At 32.8% G+C, this 19,142-nt stretch overlaps 1 protein-coding gene across 1 annotated transcript in view; it reads left to right on the top strand.

Annotated features, from left to right (window-relative positions):
• Nucleotides 1-19,142, top strand: part of LOC150104201 (putative carbonic anhydrase-like protein 2) — a 205,757-nt gene that overhangs the window by 47,205 nt on the left and 139,410 nt on the right. The gene's annotated exons all lie outside the window — the stretch shown is intronic.

The following is a 19,142-nucleotide window of genomic DNA, read 5'->3' as shown; positions in this document are numbered from 1 at the left end:
AATGATATAAGAAAGTGTAATATATAAAAATTGATAAACAGTAGTTACTATTTATCAATTTCTTTATCAATCGTTATAGGTATTAAATAGCTAGAGAAGTAACTGGCTGCAAAAAGGAAGTGACTTTCCTAAGCTATTCCTCATAGCATCAGGGATTTGAGTTAGAGGCTATGACAAATGAATATTTGAGATGTAAAGAGTGACTTAAATAAAAACCTCCCCATCGATGGGAATGATTTAAAATCATATTGTGCCAGGTCTGGTGGTGGTGGTGGTGGTGGGGGACATAAATAGTACATTTTGTTCTTGTATCAGAACTGCGGTCTGCGAATCAGTATGCTGTTGTGTTGTTAAAGCCATCTTTTGAATGATAGTGTCGTTTACTACTCATGCAAAACAACATATTTGCTTACTGAGAACAGAAATCAGAGTTGATGGCATCCACTTCTGAAATCATTTCGAAATGAATTGTGCTCTCTAACTTCCACCAATGTGCTGTTTTCTCAGGGATGATCCATTGAGTTTTTGTTTTGAAGTAAACCTACGATTTATTGCATGCTGGTTGGTTGGTTGGTTGTTTAAAATTACGGCCGAAGCAAATATGGCTATGAAGTCAGTGTCTTGTCAGCAGACAAGACACTGACCTCATAGCATCTGCTCATCAGACGGGTTTTCCTGTTCGCCAGTCACAATAGGAGATTTGTTTAGAAGCCGATCCGATGTTTCTAAACAAATCTACTGTTGATACTAGGAGATTTGTCTGTTTTGTCAACACACGAACAGAAGATAAATTAGGATATCACCCTAATTATGTCTTTAAAGAACTACCAGACTTTGAAAACAAGTGGTTCAGAATTAAATATAAATTTAGCAACCGGATTAAGGCTGAGAAAATATACACTTTCATGTTTCGGACTTATCAAAACCAGTGTAGGTTTGTTATGAATAACTTTAGATAGTTGAACACTGGATATTTATTTTTAAATCATTTATGATATTGTATATATTTTTTTTATTTGTAATCGATTTTATATTTATTGGTAAACTCAGGTTTGAGTAAAGAGCGAGAGATAAAAGCCAACTGAGGAGTAAACGTGTTCATAGGAGTGAGAGCAATTTTAATACGATCACAGCATTCGGATTGGAAGCACCTTTCCGAATGGCTTCGAGAAAAGCGTTTTTGATAGGGAGGAAATCAATGCAAGTTGGGATATGGGTTATCTCGAGAAAAGCTTAACAGCTATATTCCACGTGGAATGATTATTGGCAGAGAAACGATCGCGCGTGTTTAGGAGGATAGTCAAGATTATTTGGTAGTCTAGTGGGAAACGCGAATTTACATCAAATCATAGCCGAATAGTAGCTTTTTATACATCTTTAACAACTCGGTCAATGTAATCAGATAAATGGTGCAAGATGAAGGAAGAACATTAAACTGACTAAAGAAAATGATTCCAATGTTTATTAAACTCTTCATGGGAATATTCAAGGTAAAAAAAAACTTTTTAACAAGCATCGGATCAAAAGATTTCAATGTTGTTGAAACTGAAGATGAGATTTTTTTATTCATCTAGTCCGATGATCGGTAATGCTTTGTGTATATATGACAACTTGCATAATGCACAAAACCAATTAAAAACCTTAAGAAATGCAATAGTTTCCGGAAGAGAATCTGCTGCTTCATCCTTACAAGGAAAATTACTTTATTGTGTTCAAAACAAACGTGGAAATTTTCTGTTCTTCCGAACAGATAATATGAAAAACAGTCCTCTTTTTTAACCGAATGATGTTCAGAGAAATCGAGATGAGGTGTCCATTTAATATAATTCATAATAGAAACTGCAAATAGCCTTTTAACTAGAATTTATTGCTGGTTAAAAAGCAGCATTACATTCACAATCGAATGGATATATCATAGTCTGCTGATATTAATCACAATAAATATACACAATGAAATTATAAAGAAGATTTGGAATTTTTATTAAATGAGCATTTTATTGTGATATCCAAATTCACTATGCTTTTTTTTTGTTAATCATTTAGTTTTTGGTTTAAATCAGTCTTCATTCAGTTCTAATTACTTAAGACCACTTGTAAGACACGTTGTCTATTATCCAGCTGGTTTTTTTTTTGGTTTGATAATAAAAACCAATTGCCTCTTTAAGGAATATCTTTTGGAATACCGTTATAAAGATTCTTCGCTCCAGAGAAACAGACTTGGAATCCATCTATTCAGGATTTGATCCTGAGGTCTCTTCCACGAAAGATGAGAGAAAATTTATTTAGACGAAATATGTGCCATTGTATTGTATAGGAAAAGGTCATTCGACTTTATTATCAATGTGAGAGTTGAAGAAGAGGAATGGTGCCAGAAAGTTAAATTTATGTAATATTACGATAGTCCCATCCAGATGTGAGAGACCTGAAGCATGGAAGGTAGAAGTTGTGCTGTAGGAGAACGCATGACTGCTGTTTGGGCAGGAGAAAACTTTCCTACATTTGGCCCTTTCATAATCTAGTTCAGATTTTTTTCAAAGATGTTGCTGGAGTTGCAGCAGGCTGAGGCGAAGCTTGGAATTTTGAATGGAGCTACTTGTAAAATGCTGAATTTGACTACCACAATCATACACTTGTTGGAGAATCAATTCTTGAAAGGCAGTACGAGACTGCGAATGAAATATGTAAGATAGAGTCTTTCATTCTCCCAAGAATTACCCCAAGAAAGCTAACGCAATGTTTTAGTAATTTGGAATGCAGAAAACAAAGTTTCTGAGATAAATATTGAAAAAAGTTGTATTATCAGAATTTGGAGAACGGCCAAACAGCAAATTAATAAAACAAGAAGGACGTAGGCAAATCTTTGCAGCAGCGAAAAAAAAAAACGAGGAATTTGCAGCATTCTCTGCTATGGGATGTAATACTTTTGATAGAAGGATTAATAGGTAGACAGAAGTTCTTTCAAATGTTCTGCACATTGAGAGGACAACTTCAGGGAGAAAGATGAAACCCCGGGAGGGTAATGAATGGCAATGCTGTAGCCAATGAAGTTCTAACTGAGGCTCGGCTATTGCTGTTACCGTCCTGCCATGATCAGAGCTTTAATAGCTCAATAGCACCTTATCCCAACACTGTCCTCTACAGATAACGGGGAAGATGAAAAGCATTCTTGCTTCGCCCCTTTAAGCCAGTCCTTATAAGGACTAAGGACGACCAAAATTCAAAGTTCAAATGACCCGAGCTTATTGGTAAGGATTTCTGTAAATTAAAATTTCCAGCAATACGAAGTTGTTTACGTCTGCATGATAATTATGAAATCTAAGAGAATTTATTAGTACGAAATGTTTGGAATGTGGCATGCACGGTGATTGTCATGCGATATGATCATAAAGATTATGCAATTATTGAAGAATCATGCAACTTGTTTGTTTGTATATGAGAGATATAAGAATAGTAATCCTACAAGCTGGTACTATGTAGAAAATTATTCAGTAAGTGACATCAAAATTTTCTCATAATATTTGCTGTCTAAAAACTTTTCAGTTCTTTTTATCATCTTGAGTTCGCATAATGCTGACGTTAGGGAAAAAATAAAAATAAAAATAAAACGGGAACAACGCTTCAAAGCAATATTTGAAGCGTATAAATACGAACAAGTGAAATATTTCACCGACAATAGTAAGCCATAAAGAAATAAAGCATTTTTTTTACGAACCTCTATTATGGGGGATTCCAAAGAGTTTAGAGACGCGAGTACTGGGAAAAGTATGTGTTTAGTTCTTTTCTTTGTCACTCCCCATGGAATTTGCCTTGACTCTCACAGCTGAGTGGATTTTCAATGGTGGTTGGCGGTCAACGATTTGGTGGTATTTAAAAAGAATTTTCCATAGTAAAATTCCGTTCTTCTCGTCCCTTGAAGTTCGGCACTTGAAGAGGTGACGATTCAAAAATTCTTCATGAATTTTCATAAGAATCCTGCGCATATTTCAAGACAAAATATCCATAGCTTGTCAAAGCAGAACTAACTATTTCTAGTATTAGTCGAAAGAAGAAAAATTATCGGATTAGTTGGCTAAAAGAAAGGACAATAAATGCCCTAAAGAGATGGAACTAATAAAAAAGTGATTACATACGGAATCCTGGGCTAGTCGTATTTAAATAGTGTAATACCATGGAGACCTCTTATCAAAAATTCTCGTATGTTCCAGGTCACTTTCAAAACATTTTTAAATTTCATTGACAAAAGTTATTTTGCAACTTAGCTATAAGAATAATGAATAATTATTACCATTAATTGAATGACTAATAATTATATTTAAGAATTGAATATACTGGCTCGTCAATATGAACTACTGTACTGATAGTAGAGACAGAGGTTTTTATTTTTGATATTGTATTAATAATAGAAAGAGCGTTTCACTAAAACAGCAATAATATTAACAATAATAAGGCCGGTTTTATTTGTTGAAGGACTCTACAATGGATTTTTCGTTTCTCTAGCATTTTATTGACGATTTTCTCTATTAGATGCCAACAGATCTAGCATACTAAAATTCTAAACTATTCATTACAATCGATACTACTTTATTTTTTTATTATCCATTGAAATTATCACCTTTAAATGAACATTTGCTCCAGAAGTAATTTGTACGCTGTAAGAGCCATTGTTCTTTCTTGCATAAAAAAGGTTACTTTTTTTTAGAAGTTTTGGATCCTCACTGTCATGAAATTTGTCCAAGCTTCAGAACTGAGTTCATCCATTTTTATTATTGTAACACGAATAATTACATATAATAACACCTACACTAGATTTTGAAACATAATAGCGTAGGAAGGATACTGTATGTAAGATGAGATTCCTTACACGTTTTTTAAATATAAATAAATCAACACGATGCTCAATAAATGTATTCTATTTCTAATTGAGTTCAGATTTAACTACGTGATTCATCTTCCCCAACCAATCCTTCCAAAACGCTGTGATTTCACTTAAAAGTTTTGATGCTATTCAGGTATTTAATATAAGCGAAATAGTAAAATGCCGATGTACCTATTATGTAATTGTTTTCACAAAAATTTAATTTTTACCCTCAGTTACCTGAAGAAAAAACAGTCAACTTTAAATAACTTCGACCTTGTAACTCTGAAATGTTAATAAATAAAAATAAAAATAAAAAAACTTACGTAAACGAATGAACTGTATTCACTTTGCTAGTTTGTTTACACAGAGCTATGTCATATGTCTTACGTAGAGAACAGTTTGTTCATGAAACCTACGCGCAGAAACCCTTATTTCATTAGTGTAATTACGAAAAGTGCTATAATAAAATAAAGAGATCAGAATTAGAAATTGAGTTGCGATGTTTCAAATATTTATACCAAGTAAAAGGTCTAGCGTCCCTTAGAAACGTGCTTTATCCTATCGCACACCGAGAACAGTATAAAAGGGCTAATGATGTCCTTTTGCACTATCTCGTTCAGATTTTTCGCGCAAAAGCTTTTACAAAATAATGAAACCAAAAAAACGGTTTACAGGTTTAAAATTTCATGTAATCTCCCAAAATTTCAATCGTTTTCAATGTTTTTGTTATTTTCAGGATATTTTAATAAATTTACGGAGATATATTTTCACATCTTAAAAGAATAATATGCTTTTATTACAGATATTTAGAGTTGGGATTGCAGTTCTAGAAATTTTTCAGTTATTGTGTGTATTGATATCGAGATTTTAAAATAATGATCGTTTCCTATGTTTTAAATATTGTGAAAAATGCTTTTTTAAATTGTTAAATAATTGTTGCTAATTTGTTGAAAGATCTTATCCTGGTCTCAACTTTACCACGTTCATCATTCTAGGGATCTCAGAAGAAAATTTCCTTGCAGGTTAATTAGCGAACAAATATGTCTATTTCTATTACGATAAGCACCTCGCTGTCTATATACAGAAATATAGTGAGAGAGAAAATATAAGTACGCTCAAGATTGCATAAGGTGTTTAGGCATTTGAGCTCAGAAGTAAAATAATCATTATTCATTTCTGAGGAAACAAAGAAGTGAAACAAACTAGAAAAACAGACCCATCCAAAATGAAGAATGGCAATGATCACCTAACATAATTTTGTATCGTTTTTTGGTAACTTTTACGGAAACATGATTGTTTGCGTAAAAGTTTGGGCATGATTGTTTGCGATTGTTTGTAGATTTTCCCATCACTCAAAAGTAAATGTTCATTTTTATAAGTACTATCAGAATACTGATTTAATTAATGTTCATTTATTTCTGGTACAGGTTTAAACACGTCAAAACATGTTTGTGCATACAATACTTCCACTCATAGTATAAGCCGCTAACTATAGTCAATCATTTTTATAGTTAAAGGTCGTAGGAACACTTCACACTGCATAAGCACAAAAAGCATTATATTTTATACGATGCATTTTTGTATTTGTAACAAAAAATAAGCAAGTTATGCGGATAAAAACCAGGATTTTCTGTTATTCCAAAAGTTCGACTTCTCTCGCGAAGCGGAAACAGCTACGATCCGATAATGCCGAATTTGAGAGAGTCGATGTATAATGTATGATGATTTGAATAGTGTAGTATAGTCACTGTGTGCCCCCTAGTGGTTGGAAAAAGCATTCTGTAATTTTTTTTCTTTTCCTGTTAAATACAAAAGTCTCTCACTCGCAATCTTATGAAGAATTATATTAAAGGCATGTTAAGAGAATTCTTTTCTTAATATTTTTATCAACACAGCTACAGATAGTACATTTGTATTTAATTTTATAATACGAAATTTGAAGTTTTAAAATATGAATATTAAAAAATATTTTGAAAAGATATCTTTGTCGACAACCAGATGAAACGGACAAATTATCAAGACTCATATAGTGAATGCATTCTTGTGTAACCTGCACACTAATTTCTTTAACAGCAATCGTTTCAGTCACTGTCTTCAAATTCGTGCATGAGATTCACGAAGTAATCGCAATTTTTCAGACTTTTTTTATATTTAAATAGATGCAGTAAGTAAATGAGTTACTTTGAGGAATTATAGTCAGGGGAGTTCAATTACATTATTGCCATCCATCTGATTAATGGAAGCACCACGTGATTTGGCCTCAGTCGATTTTTCCTTCCTTTTCCAAATGTTTTCTTTGCCATAATTCATCCATTACTTTCATTACTCCATGGTTATAAATCATGGAATGATGAATGAAACAGAAGTACTCGACCTTGGAATATCGTTAAACTGATCTCAGCTTAATAACAATCCCTAAATTTTAGAGGGAAAAAAATTAAGAGAATTATAGTCAGTCAGTATTGCTTATTATACAACGAAGTCCACAATAAATTAAAAAATGTATGTGTTTGTGTGTGTGTGTGTGTGTATATATATATATATATATATATATACTAGGGGGGGCTCCTCCCGCTGACACCTACGGCGCCCCCCCGAATTCCGGACTGGTAGGCCAGTTCTCCTTGAATTCTGATGACTCGAATTTGGAAGACTCGATTCTCAGGGTAGCCCCTGAGTTTCTAAACTTTTCAAATAACTTGACAAAAAACGTGACACAAAAACGTTATATATATATATATGAACAAGATGAACTTACTGAAATTACTTATGCACGATGCACAATATGAACAAGATTGTGCATCGCGCAAAAGTAATTTCAGTGCATATTCTTCAGAAATATGATGCGAACACTTTGTGCCAAAGTAGGACTATCATACCTTTCCGTAATAGTTAATGCAACTGTTCCGTTATATCTTTCACTTCCTCATAAAAGTATTATACACCATTCCAGGTGGATTTCCCATAGTCTGTTATTTCCCGAAAGGAACATGTGCGACCATTTATGCGTGCATAGAGGCGGGGGAAGGAAGAATAGTCACTGGATCGATGTTTCACTAAATATATACTACGGGGAGATTATGGATTATATGATAAAAATAGGAATGGGTTCATAAAATAGTAAATAATTGAGCATACATAATGATTTCTGTTAGCAGGAAAGGTGGTAATTTCCGCATGCTAGCAAGCTGTTGAAAAAAAAAGTTTCTTGAATACTGAGTACATTCAACAAACAGATATAAAGCCAAAGAAGTGTGCAGGCTAAATCACTACAGTTGTGTACAATACCTGAAATAAGGTTCAAACTTCCAGAAAACAAGATTAATTGTGTTGCGACTGCAATTAATCTTGTTTCCTTTGAATCCTTTGAATGATTCCCATCACTTACGGGTGGGGAAGAGTTAGAACACTGTTCGCGGGCCACACGAACGTGTTCAACTTTCATACAGAAACTGATTGGAATTTGATATCGAATCAGGCTGAAATATTAGCATTCTTATTAGAATCCTGTGAACCTAGATGAAAATTTAAAAAAATAAACGTGTTACTTGAAAACGTAAATGCTCAGCCATGATTATACAAGATATATCTTGTATAAGATAGACAAAATTCGTCTATCATATACAAGATAGATGAATCTTGTATAAGCTAAGATGTATATAATTCCTATTTCTTTAAAAAAACACTATCACTTTTTGAATGTCACAACCGATTATTTGCTTGGTAGAAAGAATTGTTGATCATAGACTATTTTCATGATATTTACAATCCCGGATGATTCTCTTTCATTTAAAATAAAACAAAACAAAATGAAATAAAGGTAAATAGCGAAACTCGGAATTATAATAGGCTTTATTAAGATTACCCAGAGACACTTTGAGTAAGTGAATTTCACCCAAGTTTTCATTTGATCTTCCAGATATTACAAATGCTGTTAAATTAACCTTTATAATTATTCGATTTGTACTAATTGCTGAGGAGAATTGCTGCTGTTCTTGTAATCCGATTAATACATTTATTTAACAGATTATATCTGTGCTTTTGTAATTTTTTTTTAAAAATCCTCTAAATTCTAAAACTGTTCGTGGCATATCACAAATTAAGTAATTGGATTTTCTGTTAAAATTAGTTGTGGTCTGCTTTGGCTTGATTAACACGCTTGCGACATCTACAAAGTAGTCCAAATTAGATTAGAGTTATGAAGATTCACGCAGTTTCCTGTGGTGCATTTAAGATAAATTTTCGATTTTTCACTTTATTCATATGAGACATCTAATTTACTCACTAATTTGTTCTATGATTAGACTGGAGATAATCTACACGACTAAAACTGGTGATTACAACTGCTTTCCAGTTTTAATCACAAGCCCAAATACTCATTAAATATATTTAATAAAAATTCATTAATTATATATCATGACTTCACTTACAATAACAGGGAAAACACGGTGTTAGTAAGACCACTGAAAATAGAGTATTTAAAGGGAAAAGAGTCGTGAAATGATTAAAATTAAAATATTTAACTATGTTAAAATCAGTCAAAATGAATTTTCTAAAAAGTGACAAATATTGTTTGAACACAGTTTTATAAATCGCCAACTACGTAGGTTTTATTTATTTATCTTTTTAATCTGCAACAGTTCATAGACTATGGGGACAGAGAGAGATTGAAGTTGAGATTAGTAGATGATAGCAAGTGTGGTGGAGAGGTCATGATCTGAAGCTGTTTATCCGAGCATGGACTGACTTTCGGTTGTAGTGCCTGGAATCATAAACGCTAGCGGATATAGACAAACATTGGATAATGTCTGTTTTACTAAATATATCATAGTGCAAGTGCTATTACGATATGGTAGGAAAATTGCCTGGGCTGCGCAGAATCCCGATATCAACTCAATAGGATGTCTTTGAAATGAACTAGAACGAGTGGCGTGGACCAGACTAGTATGTACAATGATATATGGACTGGTGGTCATGTTGTACGAAGAAATGTCCAAAACACCTGATGCATATTATCACAAACTTAGTAGAGTTATACTCGAAACATGGTCCCTCCATGCTCTTAGGTGGATGCTATCCAATTATGTATTTCACCATAGTGTAAACTAATATTAGTTTTGAATTTTTGAAGATTATAATTTTCTTTCTAAAATAATTTCTACATTAATCTATAAGGTGAATATGCAAAAATGTCACTTGGCATTGTTTTGGGAAAATGTAGTGAAAAAAAAAAGAAAACAAATCTGTAATTTATATGATTGGCTTGACGGAAAATACTAGTGAATCTATTCCGTTTCAATCTCAGATTACCTAAGGAGTGAAATTTCAAAACAGAGTGGTCATATAGCAGGAAAACAACTTTCACTAATAATCTTTTTCTTATTCCCTGTTTAAATCACTCGCTCGGCACCTTCACTTATTTCGTTATTGCAATAGTTAAATGTACCGAGACAAAAGATTGCAAGCGGATTCTTTAAATGAGTTTGCATTTCACTTTGTTCCACTTCAAACTTTTTTTTTCTGTATTGAGAAATGAATACATATTCATAGGGGATGCTGAAAAATGCACTTCATAGCTAGTTTTTGTGACCTCATCAACAACAAAAAAAAAATAATATCCATCATGTTCTTTGTAAACGTGACGTCATAGAGCCGCAAGCCTTTGAAGAAAAATTACCATTCTCGTCAAGAATCCTTCAAAACGAAAATGTACAACAAGCATTACCTGTTTCTTTCCTTTATAATATATTTCCCCCTTTTTTATTAGCTTCTGTAACTTCAAAAGATGCATTTTAGCAATTTTTCGTGATGGAATACTTTCAAGTCAAATTTATGCGTTGCGTCCTTAAAAGCTTAAAACACAGTCTGGAGTTATTTGGGATTGGCTTCGAAATATCGAACCGTTATGTTGTTCAGAGTACACTGTGGTTAAGTAATAAACCATACTTTTCTTTAGCATCCTTGAAACAATATTTTTCTTTCGAATAACTGAAAAAAAAGTTTAGAAAACGAAAGATCCAAATAATCGCTGTTAAAATTATCACAATATGCCCATTTCAGCATCTTCAATTTCGAAATAAATATAGCCTTTAGGTAGTAGATGATTTTCATCGTTCGATGTGATTGAGTCATATTTTGGTGGCATCAGTTAGCGACTATCAAAAGATTCGATTTTTGTGCTCAGGAAAGGTTGTTTAAGACTTAGGCTAACATCAACTACTTCATTTTATTTATTTTTCTAAACATGGTGTTGTTCATTTACATAGTGAAGCTGTGCCGACGAGTCAGGAGCACGTATTCTTGTTTATGGAGATTTAACAAGGTTCAAGATAAGCCAGGTAAACAATGATTTCATTACAGTGCACTAGATAAAGTGCTGTAGTGAGCTAGAGAGGTGTACGGAGAACCTGCCATTGCATTTGAGATTTAGAAGAAACAATTGTGGTGTAATTAACTAATTAACTGCGTTATCATGATGCTTTGTGCATTAAATAAATTGCGGATAAAAAAAATAATGGATAACATGGAAGGCAATAAGGATTATTAATAAGAGAACAGGAGAGAGTTTATATAAACAAATGAGTGTTGTGGTGGAATACAGTTGTCTAGTCTACATCTGATGCTTCTGTCCGTTTTAGTGCTCTATAAGGTTCTAAGTAAAAGTCTATGTAGGCTAGTCAATAGTTTTTCATATCTAAATATTTGAATACACTATTGATTAGGAACCTCAAACATGAGACCAATTTCAATGGGCCAAACACACACAAAAAAAAAATTAAACATGTTATAACAAATACAAAAATGAGGTGACAGTTTCATAAATAAGATGTGGAAAGCAAAATAATAGCGTCCGATGAAACTCTTTTTATGATATTAAACTGAGTCATCGTTCGTTTTCACTCTAATGACGCCTATAGTCGTGAATCAAAAGAGACATAGCATTCTAAGAATTTATGTAATCGTCCTATAAACTTAGAATAAAATATCTACGATTTCTCAGTTTACATATTGTTCTTATATCAAAAGAACAAATTCTGGCTGGTGTGTTATTATATACAGAGAGAGGTTCATGCCAAGATTGCGACTATATTTATATAATTCTCACATAATATCTATACCGCATAATCGATCTCAGAGTTCGTCAACCAGTGATTCACTTAAGTTCAATCCTCGCCGAGATACGCTGGTAAATACTTACAATGGATAAAGTTTGTGAACTTTTTCTGTCTCTCTGCCACTTTACAGCTTATCCTTTACTTGTCCTTACTCGCTGACTTGTTTGATGTATCCAATGGTATTATTTTGATAAAGAAAAAAAAATAAAGAGATGAGCTACACTAATGGAGGTAAACATTATATTTGCTTCGAAGAAACCTGAGAGATTGATTGACGATGGTCTTAGTAGAGTAAGCAAAGTGGAACGATGTCTTATTGGCACGGTTTTTATTAGCATTGATTTTATTTCTCTTATTGCAAACCATTTATCCATTACCAAATATTCTACGTAATTCAGCCATCTGTACATAGCATTGTTTTTACGACATCTGGAATTGCAATCGTCGACGCGATATTTTAAGATCCCTACAAACGAACAAGAAGAAAGTATCTCGAAGCTTCCATTGCCACCAGAGTAGTCAATATACCGGCAATTGTTTGCAGTATGTGGCAGGTGTTGGTGAGATAAAGAAAATAGCGAACACAGATATTTGGGGGTGGGAAAAAGGGAAAATTGAAAACAAACACAAAGAATCGTTACTTAACGTAACTAGTTACCCATTTTCTTGTTCGCGTTCCCACTTCTCTGAGCTCATTCAATTAAGTCTCTAATGGCAGATTTTAAATTACTTTTCCAATTTTCCTAACAAATACAATAATTTGTTTTAGTTGCTCGATAGCACCATTACGACCTCTCTCTCTCTCTCTCTCTCAAGCTCTGTTCAATCCATATACTTTCTAAGAGTGCGCAGGCCTTTGGTGTGATAAATATGTTCAATTGATTTCTCTACAACACTACATTCACTTTCTTCGGATCCATCTTGCAAGCTCATGTTTATTCCACGCATTAAACTGCAAATATTTTCACTGCTGCTTATGTATTCTAAATAGGCAGTTCCTTTATGATTGCTTAATAGCTCATTTTCTCAGTTAATTGCTCCGTTTAGTACGAAAGAATCTTCATAATGAGATATTTGCGTTTGGACCTTGTTTTTTATTTTATTTTATTTTTTAAATCATATATATGAATTGTGATAAACCATTTTAACGCTTTAAGCAAAGAGTGAATTTAATTAAGAATTCTTTACTGGTCGTACAACGTTGTTTACTTTGTATTTACATCCTAAGTGATTTATGTATATGTTTATTTTTGTAATGTTTAGCGAAATTATTTTAATAAAAATTAGATTTTTTTATTTGTACTGATAAGTTTTGCAAAAGGCTCTAAAACTTATAGTGCTAATGCTGTGCATGAAAATTAAAAAAAAAAAAAAAAAAAAATCGAACACGACCAGCAGAGTCACCTACTTACTAATCAAGACTAATCAGTTCAAAAACCAATTATCATATATCATGAAATTCAACACCAGCGTATTGTTATAACAATTAACCTATGCTATTTTTGACACATGCGCTGTGGACATTATCTCGTTTTACCTAATTCTGTCATCTAAACAGTCCAAATTATAGTAAATAATAAAATGTTTTTTTCTATATAAACAAACAATATAAACAGTATCAACCATAATGCTATTAATAAAAATAATTTACTGATCGTTTCCGATATTTATTTTCTTATTTTCTTTGTATTCCATTTTTTCGCAGGATTTTTGTTTGTTGTTTGTTACCCAAAAAGCAAATATAATAAACGTATTTTTTTCCTCTTGTTTTTCTTCTTTCTGCTATTGTAATTTGCATTTCTGTTTACAAATGCATTAAAAAAAACATTCATTTTTCTAGTTTTATTTTGATTTAAGAAACCACCCAGGGCATTTTACTCGTTGTCTACGAAGCACTAATGTCGTCCACCCCTGTTTCTCATAGAGTGTAGGTGAACCTAAGTGTCAAGAAGATGAATGTTTTCTTGGAGCATTAGAAATTATCAAGGCTTTTGCGAAACTTTCCTCTTAAAATTCAGGGTAGGAATAATGACATAGCAAAAAATGCTTTAGGTTTTTCTCCCTTAAAGAATGGAATTTCAAGTTTTCTGTGTGAGTTCACAAAAGTTTGAGGTCTATTTTTTTTTTACTGCGGATGAAGATCAGTCTCAGCTAGGGAAGTAATTACAATAATATTGCGTGCATGTTTGTGTTTATACACACAAATTGGTCCGATGCCAAACGCATTTGACATAGTCATGACAAAAAAAAGAAGAAAAACGAAACATAGAATCAAATCTAACAGTTGTAGAATAAGGAAGTGTTTTTGCCTGAATTAAATAAGAAGAATAACTTCAGTTTCACTTTTTGAACACTTTTTCCAGTTGTCAATCACTGCATGGTATTTTTACTGCATGTTCAAAATAAATTATATCTAAATTCTATGCTCTAGGTAAGTTACTATTTCTAATTTCAAAAGCTAAAAAAAAACTAACATGATGAAATATAATTATTCGCTTTATCCGGAGCGCCATCTACTGTGTAAACCGACGTTTGCAAGATAACTAAATTCTACATCGATCTGAATTGCTGTCTTGCTGTAGACTGATTCCAAATTATTTTAGATAACTCTGTTTAAGTCCTTTATTACCTAAATTCGAAAATTAGTTTGATATGTAGGTGAAGAGAAATTAAGTAATTGAAGATAACCTCAACTGAACTAACCTCATTAAAGACAGATAAATCTTATTTCGATAGGAAGAACAGAAAACGAAATGAAGTGGCGTTTCTTTACTTTATCCACAGAAAATATTTAAAAAAATAGTCAATATTTCGATGTTTTAAATTATTCCTTTTTATTTATTTACAAAAAAGTGCCTACATTCTCTCAATATAATCCCTAATTATTTGAACAATATTTTCGACACTAGCTCTGAAAGGAAAAACATCTAAATAGCAATAGCTCAGAATATCCACAAGAGACCGATTTGTGGCTCGTAAAATATACTGTTTTGTTGCTGCTGAAAACGCCTTCCTAGAAGTGGCTCTTTCATTTTAATGAAGAGACCAAAGTTAAAGGATGCACGTCAAGGAAGTAAAGTTGAGTCTCTAATGTTTTGCGGTTCCAGAAGTTGAACGATAGTTCGCCATATGGCGTATAGCATTTCGTGCAACGAAATTTGGATGGGATGTCCAAATTTTTTATGTGAATCCAACCAAAGAAAGGTTGTAAATATAGTATTAGCATCGCAGGTAGGATAAGAGTAAGATAATCCGGAGAAAACACCTTGCTCTAGAGATTAAACATGAAACTTTAAGCTATTTCAGGCCACCAATAGGTGAAGATGTGGTCTACAAGAGGTGAGGAAATTCATGTACCCATATCGATTCGAAGCCACCCATTCGGCCAATCAGGCTGACTACAGTGTTGTAGAGAATGCACTTAAGATTAATATAACTTCATTCAACTAAGAGGCTTTTCTCAGCCTTAATGTCCTTCTTATAATATTCGAGATTTCCTGTCTTTGTGTAAATTGCAATTTAACATTTTTCTGAAATCATATTTTGATGTTTAGTTTGGTTTCATTCATTTTAATGTCATCGGTTACTTTTATATTTGTGAGATGATTTTTGAGACAAGAACATACACAGCCATTATTATATAGGCTTTATTATTATTCGAACATTATATTAACTTTTTCCAGTCAACAGAAGTAATCAACATTGGCTGGAAAACTAATACTTAACGCATGTCGGGTCTGATAGGCCATCTTTTATATTAAAAAAATGAAAACTTAAAATATCTTAGTTTTTCAAACACGAAACTTCCGATTAAACTGACTTCCTACATACCGAGTATAAGTTGAATACTTTGAATTGCAATTGATTGATCGGCTCCTTTCTCCTCCCTATCCATAACAATAACCTGCTACTTCTTTTATTTCTTATCAACCGGCCAGGTTTTGCGAGTAATATCTCTTTCATTGTATTTTTTACGAATGCCTGTTTAATGTAATATTTCAGGAAGTGGGAAAATATTTCTCAATATTTACAAGCGCATAAAGAATTGAAAAAAAAAGAAAAGAAAAGAAAAAGAAAAAAAAACAATAAACGCTTCGGCTCTGCAGAACCTACATTGGCCTTTGTATTGAGATGTGCTTTTAAGTCATATTTTGTTGCTTAAAGCGCTAATACTTGAGATATTCTTAGCCACAGTCGAAAGCAAAATAAGTCGAAAGCAAAATAAGTTTAGTTCTTGGTCATGCAAGATAAGGTCGTTGCCATAATCTAAAAAAATGGTCCTAGAAGTTAGTTCCAGTACTACAATTACAATACCGAAAAGTTCTCAACTCGAGAATAGGAATAACTGAAAAAAATATATATAAAAAGAGAAAAGCAATGAATGTCATAACACAAACATTTGTCATACAGTTCCCAGTTTGACAACAAGAAGTGCAATAATGAATCCGAGTTTTTTGAAACCTAAAAACATATGAAAAATTTATTTTTTTGTATCCAGGAATTCGCAGGAGAGTGAGACACTTTTTCTGAATCCAAACCTAGCTTTCGATTTCCTTCGAATGAAAGAAGAGATCATATAAAAGTTTGGTTGAATTGATTGCAGCGATATGCGAATATAAAGGACAAGACAGCAGACAAACTTTCCTTTCTGTTTGGTACGGCGTTATTATATAGATTGAGTCGGATGTTTCCAACTAGCGAATCAATTCCGGTGCAATCACAAAGAAATCGATTAAGCAAAAACGATAAAGCGGTTGGCAATAAATCCATAAAAAACATCACCACCCTCTTTTGTTCCATGTTGACTTTCGACACACATTCAAGCAGAAAGATTTTTTTTTCTTTGCTATTTCTAACTTTACTATCGCCTACATACGAGTGTACCAGAATGAGATGTATTTTCCCAAACACATCCAATAAACGGTGTGTATCACAGAAACTTGTAAACAAAATGGAGACTCGAGGGCATTATCGTTGAGTTCCGTGTACCTGACCAAAGATTTTAAAAAAATCAATTTGAAAAAAACTACAATCTCTGTTCGAGCGAACACAGTTTACTGAAATCAAGCCACGGACCAATTCTCAAACGTAACATATTAAAAGAATGTTTTTGCTTCAACGGTCAATGCGAAACTGACGCCGTCAACAAATCTACAGTTAGTTCATCAAAAAAAAAAAAGAAGTAGAAAGTGATAGAACACTAATTTATTTTCTTCCATCACTATCCCTAAGGAATATTTTAGATTTCGAAATGCTGAAACTCTAGAAACGTGACGAACCAACCAGACACGTACCTAAAGAAATGTTTAGTGTGGTGATAACAGCATGCACATTGTTAATAATTTGTATTTCATACTGAAGACAATTTATTGTTTCTATTTATAAAAATAGGATTTTATAAAATACTACCAAATTATGAATTGTGTATTTTCTACGTAATATAAGTAACAGCTGTGCAAGAGGAACATATCTAAGGAGGGGTGGAGAAGCTCTCTCAGAAATCGCATTTTGTGAAGGGCAAAAAGTCGTCTCTAGAATGATGCTATATCACGCATTTAAAGAATTTTTCTTAGAAAGTGTATTTTTCAAATTCTTAAAAATCTTCATAAAATTATTTGAAACGCTGCTGATTAGTAGCTGGAATTTGGTTGCTGATCTTATGATTTCGGAATGCGGTATCATGAAAACTATGGTTTGCAATTATGAAAGTTATAAAAATAGGAAAAGTATTTGGTATTTTTAAAAAATTACAAAACTTGTGAAATGTGGGGGTCTGAAACAATGTAAACATGAAAGGAGGACTGACAGTCTTAAAAACAATGCATTCATTTAAGCTCGACGCTCAACTAATCTCAATTTTTAATATCAATTAAATAAGTTTTGCTGCTAAATGTCCAGTTTAAAGTAAAAAAAAATTGAGAAGGCTAAAACCTTTCAGCAAGAATTATCTTAATTACCAAACCTCAATGCCACATTTTGCCAAAATTTGAAATAGGACTAAAACAGTTTGTTTTAAATTGAGATGACATGCTTAGTAAAGATCCCAAATACTGAATATCATTAATATCTGCCGATTCAAGGCAATAATACAGTCGTAGATGTACGGAGAGACAAGAATGAATGTAATAGGCGCCATAAAGTTTGTAAAACTCACCTAAAAAGAAAGAAAGGGTTCCAAAATGTATGATTAAGGTCCTGATCCAAGCTGATAAAACAAAATGAGTTTCTTCAGTCGGCTAAATGCAGTTTCTTCAAGTGTTTATTATTCTTGTGTCGTAAGCTGGATTTCTCGATTCTTACGGAGCACTTTCAGCTTCTCAAAGATGAATCTTTGAGAAGATTCATCTGAATCTTCTCAAAGAAGATTCATATGAATCCATTTTACATTTTTTTGAAGAGTTTCTTTCATTGAGCCATCGGTTTTTCTACACACTGAGTTTTCATGGCACGATAAATCTTCTCCATATGGGGAAATTGTACGTCCCTAATGAATGCTAAGGTTTTTTTTTATTGTTATTATTATTTATTTAATCTTCACATAACCGGGAAACCAAACATGGAAAATTTTTCAAGCCACTTCAGGCCTCCAATATTCAAGGTGGTGGTTTCCCATCTAAATACATTCACAAACATCTATGCTCAAGACAGGGTTCGAACCAGCAGCCTGTTCGATGGAGAGAAGGTACGCTAACTATACGGTCCAACTAGACAGTTTATTACTGACTTACGTTCGGTAATAGTATCAGAATTATACCAAATCAATTCTTGGCCAAAAAAATATAATCAGAAATAAACATAAATTATTTTCATTTCGTCGAATTTGAGACTGAAATTAGTCTTATGGAAACCAAAATTAAGATTCAAATGACAAATTTTACTCAGAATATCTACATACCAAATTCCCTAATTTACTCATTCAGTCAGAGAAGTTATTACTTTTTATCATTTCAAATCTTCTTGTCACTAAAAACGGTTCTATTTCAGTTAGATTTCAAATGGCTCTAAAATACTCACTGAAGTTTTTCACGAAAATCGACCACAGGATATGAATACAGATATAATGAATCTGATGATCACTTATACATTTAGTAAAATCTGTAAGTAATTATCAGATTCATTATAATCTATATTCATATCCTGTGGTCGATTTTCGTGAAAAATTTCATTAA

Source organism: Typopeltis vanoorti, chromosome 8, assembly GCF_054136105.1.
Source record: "Typopeltis vanoorti isolate ZY-2024b chromosome 8, IOZ_Tvanoo_1.0, whole genome shotgun sequence".
NCBI classification, from domain to species: domain Eukaryota; kingdom Metazoa; phylum Arthropoda; class Arachnida; order Uropygi; family Thelyphonidae; genus Typopeltis; species Typopeltis vanoorti.
Note: the sequence above shows the minus strand (reverse complement) of the source record. Positions and strands in the feature narration are given on the sequence as shown.